A 13,297-nucleotide genomic window follows, 5' to 3' on the forward strand; every position below is an offset into this window, starting at 1 on the left:
TCTTTGCCTCCTTTGCCAACTTTCTGCGAAATTGTTTCTTTTTGCTTGTCCTTCATAATGCTTTACTTCAATTTGATGACATAATTTCGCATTGTCAACATCTCCTCTGATTTCACCTATTCCATTTGGTGTGGGGAATTTAATACATTGATGCAACGTTGATACTACAACTTTTTATCGCATGTATCCATGGTCTTCCTAGCAACATATTATATGGATTCCATATCCACCACGCATAGTGTCACGTGTTTCGATCTCTCCTAGTGGAATTCGTACCACTATTTCTCCTTTAGGTTTTGTTGTGGATTTTCCAAAGCCATGAACAATATGTTGAACTGGACATTTCTTCATCTTTAAATCCCATTCCCCTGAATGCATGATAAAATATTATATCCACTGAACTTCCTGTATCGAAAAGTTCTGTTCAATATCCATTCTCCGTGGATTTTGTTGTTGTCCCTTCTCTTTTCGCGTAATAGGCACTGTAATAACCAATGGAGATGTGTGGTTCAAATTTTTTTTGGTATTTCTGCCGCCATGAATGTATTTTTTGCTTTTCCCAATCTTTCAAGGGTGATGTCTTTTCTACCGCCATAACCTTCCTTCCTTCAAAATTTCGTTTATGTATTCTTCCTTTGATGTTTTCATGGAATTCATTAACCATTGTTTTTGTTATCATATTACACTCCAATCTTTTGTCATCTTCATTGACTCTAATCATTTTTCTTTTAACTGGTTCACTGATTTATTTAATCACTTTCTTGATTTGAACAATCTCAACAACAATCTTCAACTTTCGATCTTCATGTCCCTGTTTCTAGCGCCATTATGTAGTTACATGAAATCCTACACTACACCCCTCATATGATTTCATTAACACTCAACTCATTTTAGATTAATAATCTTAATTTTATTGATGAATCTTTGAACAATCTTACAAGAAAATATAAAGGAATCAAGAATAACTACCGCTCTAGATTTTCTCTCTCCTATTTACTTGTTTGTGACTCAAAAAAGATCTCCCTCTTTCTTCACAGTTGAACGACTATTTATAGGGAAATACATAGTGGATGAAATCTAATCTGTCCTTTATTTTCGGATATGGCTTGCGACATTCTCGCAACCTTACAAATGTTAATCTCGCAAACTCTCTAATTTTCGCAGGACCATCATATCTTTCTCATGATTTTAGCTGACGTCGTTTATTATATCGTTTCTGAAATTGTTCTGCGACGCTGTTGTGTTGTGTTGTGTTGTGTTGTTGATAATTTCGCTGAGACATTATTGCTGCGAGATTATGATCCTACAATCCATTACCATTTCATGAGATCAGTGGATTCGATCATGAAATCGGAGTAATGAGATAACACAGTTGTGTTTTATTTCCATTCTATGAGATCAAGCCGTGGATTCGATCATAGAATCAGAGCAATTGCTATTTCCATTCCATGGGATCAGGCCGTGGATTCGACCATGGAATAGGACAATGTTATTGCCATTCCATGGGATCAGGCCGTGGATTCGACCATGGAATAGGAGCAATGATAGATTATTCTGGGAATTCAGTAGTGAATGTCACGACAGAAGTAATCTATTTCAGAAAAGATATTAGCCAGTTAAAGCGTCACATCCATTCTGAATGGTGCACAATCAGGAAGTCACGATGTTGTTTACGACCTGAAGGCGTTAGTGTTCTTAATCTACGGAGAACCGCCTGAATCTATGCACTCTCTCCACATAATCAGGGAACGGTGAGTGTCACCGACATCCTGAAGGCGTCCGCCGCCCAACTATTCTTCTATGTGGAGGTGGGTCTCTCTCCTGCAGTCAAGGAACAATGAGTATCACCGACGTCCTGAAGGCGTTTAAGTTCTCAATCTACAGAGAACCGCCCAAATACGTTATTCTGCATAGAGGGCACGACGAAATGCCAAGGATCGAACGCTCAGCTAGTGGAGGCTTTTCGAAAACATATTCGTCATGGCTTCGTAAAATATGAATCATTGCATGCTTGAAAGCCGTGTCAAAAAGCCTCATGATTTTACGGTTTTTCCCTTTGTTGAAAATCCACCATCTACAACAAGGATAGATAAATCTGTCTCCCACAGATAAACCTAAAAGTTTTGTTCTGTCTTTTGATAAAAATCAAGGTGAACAAGAACTAATTGATAAACCGGACTTATATTCCCGAAGAACAACCTAGTATTATCAATCACCTCACAAGAATCTGAATCGTATGGTAGCGAAACTAGATATTGTGGAATCACAAACGATGAGACGAAGATGTTTGTGATTTATTTTTATCTTGCCCTATCAGAGATATAATCTCAAGTCAATTATTCAATTGAACTCGTACGATATATAGAAAATGGCAAGATCAGATCGCTCAACTACAAGAGAAGTAGTTTCGTCTGGCTTCACAATCCCAATGAAGTCTTTAAGTCGTTAATCGACAGGGTCTCGAGAAGAAACCTACGATTAAAGGAGAATCGACTCTAGCAAACCAACTAGTATCACACAGGAGGTATGGGGATTAGTTTTGCACAGTTGCTAGACGTCTCCTTATATAGTTTTCAAATCAGGGTTTGCAATCTAAGTTACCTTGGTAACAAAGCATTCAATAATCACCGTTAGATGAAAAACCTGATTTATCCAAGCTAATATCTTTCAAACGTTACATCGAAACTTAGCTTGTCACACACAAATGAAATGTATTCATTTAGGTTTGAGTAACCGTACCTAAACGTGTACATTGGTTGGTTCACAAATGGTTGACCAATAGTTATCCATATGAGTGCTTTCATATTAACTGTATTCATATTTCTCATAACTAGTTCAAATGACTCATAAGAACTAGTTCAATAGTTGTTCAATTTCTTAGGTTTTTATACATAGACACAGTTGAAACAAAATCAGTTTGATTCATTTGAATCAATTCATGAACAATATACCCACGGTTTGCAAAGATTGCATTCCTTATAATTTATTGTTTTAAGTCCATGAACTACAGATTTGAGAAATAACTAGCTTGGGTACGCGTACGGGTATGCATACCTTAGCTACCGGATTTTGAGTTGGTTTTAGTTTCCAAACTCAGCAGACTTTTTCGGGCGAAAAAGTTCCGCCAGTATGCGTACGGGTACGCCTACCTAAGGTGACTGTTTTTTGAGTTCGTAAACTTCAAACTCAGCAGAATTTCACGGACGTGAATTTCCGCCAGTGGGCGTACCCAACCTGTCTCCTTCACCAATACCGCATGCACACATATGCACGCACTTGGTTTCCGGCACATGGATTTATACACTAATATGCGAACACACTATATGCTTACATTCATAGGTGGTTACATATTCTCAACTCTACATTTCAATCATTGAAACATTCTTCTATAATGTTATAACAGTCGTTAGACATAAAGAATCGACTATCGTCATCAAAGCTATTTTCAAGATTGAAACGTCATCATGAATTTCATCACGGGTAAAGATGAAGATGGTTAAAGCAAAATCTTACCAACACGTATTTCGAGAAAAATATAGGCGAGTAAACTCGGCTCGAAATAGCAAATGTGTATGTATGAAACTATCATACTTATACTACTTTTGTCTCAAGAGTAGGAGATAGAGTAAATAGACTTTTGAGTGACAAGATGAGTTCTAGTCTCCACATACCTTTTGGTCGGATGAAGTTCCACTGGTTCCTTGAGTAGTTCTTCGTCTTTGCAAGATAATCTCCATGGAGTCTGGAGCTCAACTATTCCTAACTATCCTAGACCGAGACTTAATCGTAAGTATACTAGAAATTAAGACATATAGTTTTGATCACTAATATTGACAAACATGCTTGAGATAGCAACGGATGCGAGTTCGACCGAGCAATGCTCTAACGGGTTCTGATTGAAACTAATATGTGAAAAAGTCACAATATGTTGAATCGTTATTGGTTTAGCATAAAAGCATATGTGTTTTGGGGTTTCAACTTTTGCATCGCGTTAACTAAAACCGGTTTTCAACCTTTCTCTGGTAACATCATAGTTCTCATATCACAACTTCAACAACAATACTATGGTGATATGTATCACTCCCTCTTAGTCAATACTTTCGTCTCAACATGAAAACCACTCCCCCTTACATAATGACCCGTAAAGCACGTAAATCATATGTATTTGTAGTGTGAACTACACATTAATTCCCCCCCTTTTTGTCAATAAAATTGGCAAAGGTACGAAAACGGGATCCTAATGAAATTTCAACGAAGACGCTTCAAGACTAAAGAAAAGTACATATCTACTTGTTTAGATGCAATCATAAAGCCGAGGCTAAATGCATTCATAAAGGAGTTTATAAAGATACAAGATAACCCCTAAATAATTCCACAGTCGCATTCCCCACAAAGATATGGAAATTAAGCGCAAGTTCAAAAGAACTCTCCCCCATTTGATGTCATTCCCAAGAGAACAACAAGAGCGACCTTTATTTTTCAAGAAAAGAAAGATTTTATTGGACACCAAAAACCATAAAAATGATTTTCTATATCCAAAATTATCAATTAAACTAACCGCAAGAGGACTCATGATTAATTTAATCGGAATACACAACCAAAATAACCACAAACGAATCTATGATTAATCTAGTTGGAAATGCTCGACATAAGAGAGCTTACGGAGCTACGAATAAGTTCACCATAAAAGAATAATTAACTCAATCTTCTTATGCTCAATCACAAGAAAAACTAATGGAGCATTGCAGTATACACAAAAAACACGGATCAGGGAATGATCAATACTGCGGCATATACAAGGATTCATTATATTTTCCATCACTATTTGCACAATGACATACAATAGACATAATCCTTGTAAACAAAAGATTTTAACCTATCTTCCATCAATAATTGACATAATAGGCTTAACTTTTGTTTGTCAAAAGTTCATCGATCTTGTATCAATACTTGCATATCGACATATAAAAGAGATAATTTTTGACATCATATGGGACAATAATAGTTCACGGACGCAAACACACATATCCCATAACATATTGCAATATATGAACCATAAAGATTAATACTGCAAAAATCATCTTCCAAACAATTTTTAGAATTTAAATAAATAAACCTAAAATATAAAGATGAAAAAACGATGGACATAGCTATGTGTACTCACAATAATGGCTATTCCAAACTCTAGTTATTCTTCCTAAAATATAAGAAATAACTTCTCATAAGAAGACTTTCTAGACATTATAGAGCTTTCTCAGAGCATGTACTGAGAATTCCTTCTCATTATTGAAGAAACTATTGATTATGGGATCATTCAATTCCTCTAGATCTTCAGAAATGTCAGTTAACTCACTAACTTCTCTTTTTAGTTCACACAAGGTGTTCTTGGTTAGAGACAAAATTAGTTCATAGTGAGTTATCTTTTCCAAAGAGGAAACGATTTGAGATTTTAAATCATTTCTCTTGTTGATGAAATCTTTCACCATGCCTCTAAAATTATTATCATAATGACAAACAGATAAGAGACAGTTAGAGGAAGAACCTTCCCATTTGATTTCTTTATCCTTGAGGAAGAGATTCCTTCACAAAGACGCACATTAACTGCTTCAACTGCATCTTCTTTTGTGATCCTTTTAGTTACATGAGCCATGAGACTGTATCTTATGACAAAGAATGAGAAGGGAAGGATAAAGAAATAATACACAGATTTATAAACTCAAAAACCCTAAAAAGACATTGAATAAGTCTTTCAAGATTTGTTATCCGCTTTCCATCTTTTTAGAAGAATATTTTCTTAACAAATATAGAAAGATTTATAATCACAACGACTTGATCCATTTTTTAGTCCAATCCTCATCTTTCCCAAGCTAAAAATGAGGATGTGCACGTCACCATCATTAGTTGGTGACTGAGTGAGCTTTATGCTCACACCTCTTATTTTTTTCGTGGCTTATCACTGTTTGTTGTGTAAACAGATTTCTTACCTCGTCTAGATATCGATTTCTTTAAAAAGAGCTTGGTTTTCAGGTCCTAGACTCATTTTCTGCATGTTCTTTTGAATTTTAGTGATTTTCTTATTGCTCCTTCTGAATCTCCAACAAGAGTTCTGATCATGCTTTGAATGTACACAAAAAGAACAAATCAATGAGGATTTTTCGTCTTTATGTGAGTTTTCCTGTTTAGCACAACAATAAATAATCGTTGTTCCTTGATTAGTTGGAAATGACAACTTTGAGTTTTGCTTTTGAATCCTAAACCATTAGTGTTTCCAAAGGATCTCTGACCAAATAACATTGCTGCAATTTTGTCAGAGCTTCCAGATAACCTTTGCAAGTCATATTTGAGAGTATCAATCTCTTATTCCTTTAGAGACATGGTTTTGACGAACTTATTATTCAGACGCTCTATCTCAATAATTTTCGCCAGGAGCGATGATTTTACTTGCTTCAAGGAAGCCTTTAAATGAAGGTTCTCTTGAAGAATCTCTTTATTCAAGAGATCAAGAAACTCTATGTCATACTCAAGTTCTGAATCAGAAGTTGAAGAGGAGAGAGAATCTTTTTCAATTGAATCATCTGAAGCAAATACTGAGGATGGATATTCATCACATCTATCCTTCCTCTTTATCAAATCCTCGACCTTTCTGATTATCAGTGATTTATCACGATCAACATTCATCAGCCCAAGACAAGTGAGAGGATACACTTGTTTTGGTCACATCATTGAACGCAATTGTTCTACCAGTGTCAAGATCAAGAATTTTTAACTTTCCTATCAGAGAGTTTCTGAAAAGTGTATCAAGGTTATTTCCCTCAACGATGGCATGCTTCTTAGACTCGTATCTAGATGGCAGTGATCTGAGAATTTTCATCGCAATGTTCTTTTCAGGAATAGTCTTACCCAATGCAAAAGATGCATTAACAATTTCAGACACTTTATGATTAAACTCATCAAATGAATCCTCATCTTCCATACGAAGGTTTTCCCAATCGGAATTAAGGTTTTGAAGCCTAGCTTCCTTTTCACTGGTATTTCCTTCGAATAAGATTTCTAAGATATCCCACACATCTTTAGACCTAATGCAATTTGACACATGGTGCTGAAGATTTGGGGTAATGGCATGTATGATGGCATTCAAACCGTCAGAGTTTTGCTTTGCAGCAATTATCTCAGCAGCATCGTATTCGCCAATATTTTTTGGAACATTAACATTACCTACAGCAACAACGGGAGCATCATAGCCATTAACAACATATACCCATGATTAAAAATCACGCGCTTGAAGAAACGCTCGCATAGCAATTTTCCACCATAAGTAATTAGATCCATCGAAGACTGGTGGTACGTTAATAGAGATAGCACCTCTGTCCATAGAGTCAGATCGCTACAAACACAGACTTTTGAGGTCTTGAACGTGTTTGCCTGCTCTGATACTAATTGAAAATACGGGGGTCTAACAACCTCACCCAATATTTCGATTAGCAATCTGTATGGACTAACTCCAATATACTTTCTAGAGAATCAACTAGACAGTCAAACTCAATCTAGATAAAAGTACATCGAGGAGTTAATATCTCTCTCTTGATTTGATTTTACTCAATCAAATAGAAATTTGCGAGTCTTTATCAAATACAAGGATAATAAACTTGGATGGTACCAACGACCAATATCCAAGGATCAATCAATTTCCAATCAACAACCAAAGGTTGGATTTCACAATTGATCGATACAAACGCACAACCTGTGATATTTCAATTATATAACAAAATATAATGCGGAATAGAAATAACATAGACAACAAAAATTTTGTTAACGAGGAAACCGCAAATGCATAAAAACCTTGGGACCTAGTCCAGATTGAACACCACACTGTATTAAGCCGCTACAGACACTAGCCTACACAAAGTAACTTCGGTCTGGACTGTAGTTGAACCCTAATCAATCTCACACTGATTCAAGGTACAGTTGCGCTCCTTACGTCTCTGATCCCAGCAAGATACTACGCACTTGATTCCCTTAGATGATCTCACCCACAACCAAGAGTTGCTACGACCCAAAGTCGAAGACTTTAGTAAACAAATATGTATCACACAGAAAAGTCTACAAGGATAGATAAATCTGTCTCCCACAGATAAACCTAAAAATTTTGTTCTGTCTTTTGATAAAAATCAAGGTGAACAAGAACCAATTGATAAACCGGAATTATATTCCCGAAGAACAACCTAGTATTATCAATCACCTCATAATAATCTAAATCGTATGGTAGCGAAACTAGATATTGCGGGATCACAAACGATGAGACGAAGATGTTTGTGATTTCTTTTTATCTTGCCCTATCGGAGATATAATCTCAAGTCAATTATTCAATTGAACTCGTACGATAGAAAATGACAAGATCAGATCGCTCAACTACAAGAGAAGTAGTTTCGTCTGTCTTCAAAATCCCAATGAAGTCTTTAAGTCGTTAATCGACAGGGTCTCGAGAAGAAACCTTCTATTAAAGAAGAATCGACTCTAGCAAACCAACTAGTATCACACAGGAGGTGTGGGGATTAGTTTTGCACAGTTGCTAGACGTCTCCTTATATAGTTTTCAAATCAGGGTTTGCAATCTAAGTTTCCTTGGTAACAAAGCATTCAATAATCACCGTTAGATGAAAAACCTGATTTATCCAAGCTAATATCTTTCAACCGTTAGATCGAAACTTATCTTGTCACACACAAATGAAATGTATTTTGTAGGATCAGAATATCGCAACAGTTATGTCTCAGCGAAGTTATCAATGGTATTGCATAAAAGCGTCGCAGAACAATTTCAGAAACGACATCATCAAGAATCATGAGAAAGATGTGATAGTCTCGCGAAAATTAGAAAGCTTGCAAAGTCAACATTTGAAAGGTTGCGAGAATGTCGCAAACCATATCCGAAAATAAAGGACAGATTAGCTGTCATCCACTATGTATTTCCCTTATAAATAGTCATTCGAGTTGTAAAGGAGAGAGAGATCTTTTTTGAGTGAGAGACAAGTAAATAGGAGAGAGAAAGTTGAGAGCAGAGATCATTCTTGATTTCTTCATTTTCCTTGTAAGAATATTCAAAATTAATCAATAAAATTAAGAGTGTAAACCTAAAAAGTTGATCAATGAAAAATCATATGAGGGGTGTATTAGGATTTCCTGCAACTACATAATGGCGCTAGAAACAGGGATTAAGATTGAAGAATTCTAGAAAAATAAGATTATATTGAGATTTGTGAAAATTTAAAGTGTTGATTAAGAATTTTTCATAATTTCTTGAAACTGTTAGCATTGAAGAAATGGCTAGAAGAAGAAATACATCCGAACAACCACTACTATTAGAAGAAGCAAAAGAATTGCTGGAAGAGAAAGAAGTGAAATGGGAGAATCTACTAGAATGAGAAATAATAGAGAAAATCTAATTCAATCGCCAATTCAACAAACACTAGTTCAAGAGAGGAATACAGATTATGACAGAGTGAGCGTACACACTTGGCGATCAAATTCAGCAGAAGAAATAGAAGAAGAGCAACAAAATAGAAATTACAGACAGGAAGAGAGAAATCAAGAAGCAGATGAAGGAATAATTCATGGAGGTGAGAAATTGGAGCGTTAGAAACATTGAGACGAAGAATACATGAAGAAAGAAGAGCTGAGGCAGAAGAACGTGCAATTTAACAAGACAAAATCACGAATTAAGGATGGAGAATATCAATTGCAGAATAGAAGATCGAGAAGTATTACAAAATCATATTCCAGATCGACTAGAAGAGAAATGAGGCAAAATTCACCTACAATCAATGTGGAAACAATATTCAAGAAGAAATTCAAATCCTAATGAAGAATATCGCGAAAATAGAGAAAGAATGATGATCGTTACATTCCACAAAATGAAACTTTTGATGATGGCAAATTGGAGGAAATCAAGAGAACGGGCAAAATCAGAGACAAAATAACCAAGATGGCGAAGGAAATCAAGAGGAAGGAAGAAGAATTTTACATGTGAGAGAAAATCAAAGAAATCAACAGACAATTGAAGAAGAAATTGAAAGACATAATGCTGAACAAGCACGTTTAATCTGCGAACGTGAAAATTGAGAGCGGAAATGGAAGAACAAGAGCTTCAGGAGACAATTCGCCAGAACAATCATGACAACGAGAAAGAAGGCGTACAAAACCGGAATAATGATAATCTCAATGAGGAGTATGATAGAGTAAGAGAATGGCTGAAAGACAGCGAATTGAGTTGATAAGAAATGAACAAAATTATGGAGGGGAAAATGAACGACATCATCATTTGCGAATTCAAGATAGGGATGAGGAAGAGAATCGCAGAAGAAGACGAGATGAGGATAATGAAGAAGAGATACAAAATTTCGCAAGAGAAGATAACGTGAACGCAGAAGAGAAGCAAAATTAAAGAGACCAATGGGTCAAGATTCAGGAGTAAATAACAAATCTTGAAAGAATTAGAAGAAATGAGAGGAATGCTAAATAACAGAGGAGAAGTAGGTAGAAGACAATTGGATGAAGCAATAGAAGAAGCTGCGAAAACTCCATTTACAAGGGAAGTACAATTAGGAGGAATACCACCGAAATGCAATTTGCCCGCATTAACCAGCATTTTCGATGGAACAACTTGTGCAATTCAACACATTAAAGCTTATGTGAGGTGCATGTTACAATGGGAAAATCATGATGCGGTATTGTGCAAATATTTCGCATCCAGCTTAACAGGAGAAGCGTTAAAATGGTTTGAAGGTTTACCAAAGAATACAATAACCTCCTTCAATCATTTGCAGACCACATTCTTGGGAGCATATATAAGTAATAATTCCTCACGACCTGGTATAGAAGATGTGTTTGGATTAAAACAAAGGATTGGCGAAAGTTTGAAACACTTGACTAAAAGATGGAGAACTATGTGTAGCGAAATGGCTGGCCGTGTAGATGAGAGATATCTCATATTATCATTCAATGCTATGTTTGCAACAAACCTGTTGTATGTCCAAATTTTCAGAGTCAAGAATACGATTACAATGACTGAATTGCGAGAACTTCAAGAAGAATACATTGCTTTGAGGAAACAAAATGAAATGAATGGAATCATATCCAGTTGCGAACACCAGCTCACAAACAGCGAATGCAAGCTTATTACCCAAGCTAATAAACAGTGGCGAATACTTCGCAAGTACAACAAGAAAAGGTGACAGTAACAATCAGCAGAAGTTGGTAGCTATGGGAGCGAGATCAAGAAGAGTATGAAAGAGAAAGAAATTTCTACAGTCGTGGAGGAAATAACAAGATTCAAAGACTCGATCAACCGCAAGAAACTTATGGAGGTCAAAGACCAAACTTTAATAGAGGACAAGGAGGTCACAAGGTAATATGGGAAGAAATCAAGATGCCACCTCTAAATGCAAGTGTGGAGAAGATATGGGAAGCTATAATCTTGATGGAAATATACCAACACCATGGAACATGGGAACGGAACCACCTCCAAATCACAGAAGTCATGAATTTTGTTCTTATCATCATTTTCATGGACATACCACAAACGATTGCAGAAAAAAAGAGAATTATTTTGAGAATGATAGATCAAGGAAAATAAACGACTTTCTGGTAGGGCATCCACAACTCAACCATTACCACCACCACCAGAACATCACAAAGTGAATACGATGAAAAAGAAAGAAACATTCTTCATAGAAGTTGGTGCAAAAGCAAAAAATCTATTCTGTCACTCTATCGTACATTCATATAAGACAATTGAAGATTTTCATGATAATGTTTTAAGTAGAGTGTTCGCAAGAGATAATAATGGAAGAGAAATTATGAATATTGCGAAAATTTCGCACTAGAGGAATGGCAGAAACAGATATTTCTTTTACCGCAGAAGAAATTCCCGAAGGAGAAGAGGTGCATGACAATCCATTGGTAATAAAATTAGAAATTAATCCAAAACCAAAAGATGAGGATGATGAAGCTGAAGATTCATGGGCAATCAATAGAATCTAGTCGATACTGGAAGCTCTGTGAACATCTTATTTTATCATACTTATAAAACCATGGGTGGAAGAGATGATGATCTTATACCATCAACATATAAGATATATGGTTTTAATGGTACTGCTAACAAGCCTAAAGGGGAGGTTACTATGCAAATTCCATTGAAGGGAATATCTTCTGAAATCTCATTCTGTGTCGTTGATGTAGAATCACCCTACAATGCATTAATTGGTCGACCTTGGCTACATGGGATTCTAGGTGTAGCTTCAACTTTCCATCAATGCATCAAATTCCCTCACCCCAATGGTGTAGGAATCATAAAGGGAGATTGGGTTGAAGGAAAGAAATGTTACGAAACTGAGATAGAATCTTGCGAAGGAAGAGCAAACAAGAAGGAAAACTGGCGACACAAAATCAAGATGTACAAAGAAGTGAGAGTTGATGGTGGATACAATCGAAAAGAAAGGAGAAGAGATGTTAAAATCAATGCTAGCTCAGATAAAAAGGATGAACATACCATACCAAGGAAGCAGTAGCAGAAAAATAAAGAAGCAGAGGAGGGAAAAGTAATAAAACAAGAAATGTATGAATGATTAAGTTGTTGCGATAATCTCGCAATAAGTAAAATTCTCAAAAATACATTTGATTGAACAACAAAATTGAGATTGCGAAATTCAGATACAATATATGATTGCGAGACTCTCGCAGAGATAATGAATTTTACAGAAAATAATCAGAAAGAATGACAAAAGAGAAAGAGGCGAACCTTTATGGCGTACACCCTAGTTCGCGAATAAATTTCGCAAGAGGCAAATGTAAGACCTAAAGTACGTCATATAGGGGGTACCTGTTGCATGGCTCAGGGAAAGGCTACACCGCCACCGGAACCTGAGTCATGGAGATTTGGGGTCAATAAAGCCCATCCGGGAGAGGCACCTTGGATTCTCAACTTAAGCATATGACTTAGGTTGGGACTAAGGTAATAAGGACTCTCCCAAGGAGTGCAGATCTGATCAAGGCGCCGAGGTACACGGTTGAGTCAAGAGTGCCGAGGTTTGAAGCGTCCTTGCCATTCTTGACAAGTCTTGGCTTATACTGCACTCGGCCTGAAGAAAACCCCACTTAGGGTGCAGTCTCGTAACCATAAGCCCTATAGGTAAAAGGGATAAGAGGCTGCGAAAACAACTGGTTGTTGTTAAGACTGGATGGGAGGAGCTAACCTTGTATGGTAGAAGTACGCCTCCTTGAAGGGGCAACCAGGGGGAATAAGG

This window comes from Papaver somniferum, chromosome 3 (assembly GCF_003573695.1).
Source record: "Papaver somniferum cultivar HN1 chromosome 3, ASM357369v1, whole genome shotgun sequence".
NCBI classification, from domain to species: Eukaryota; Viridiplantae; Streptophyta; class Magnoliopsida; order Ranunculales; family Papaveraceae; genus Papaver; species Papaver somniferum.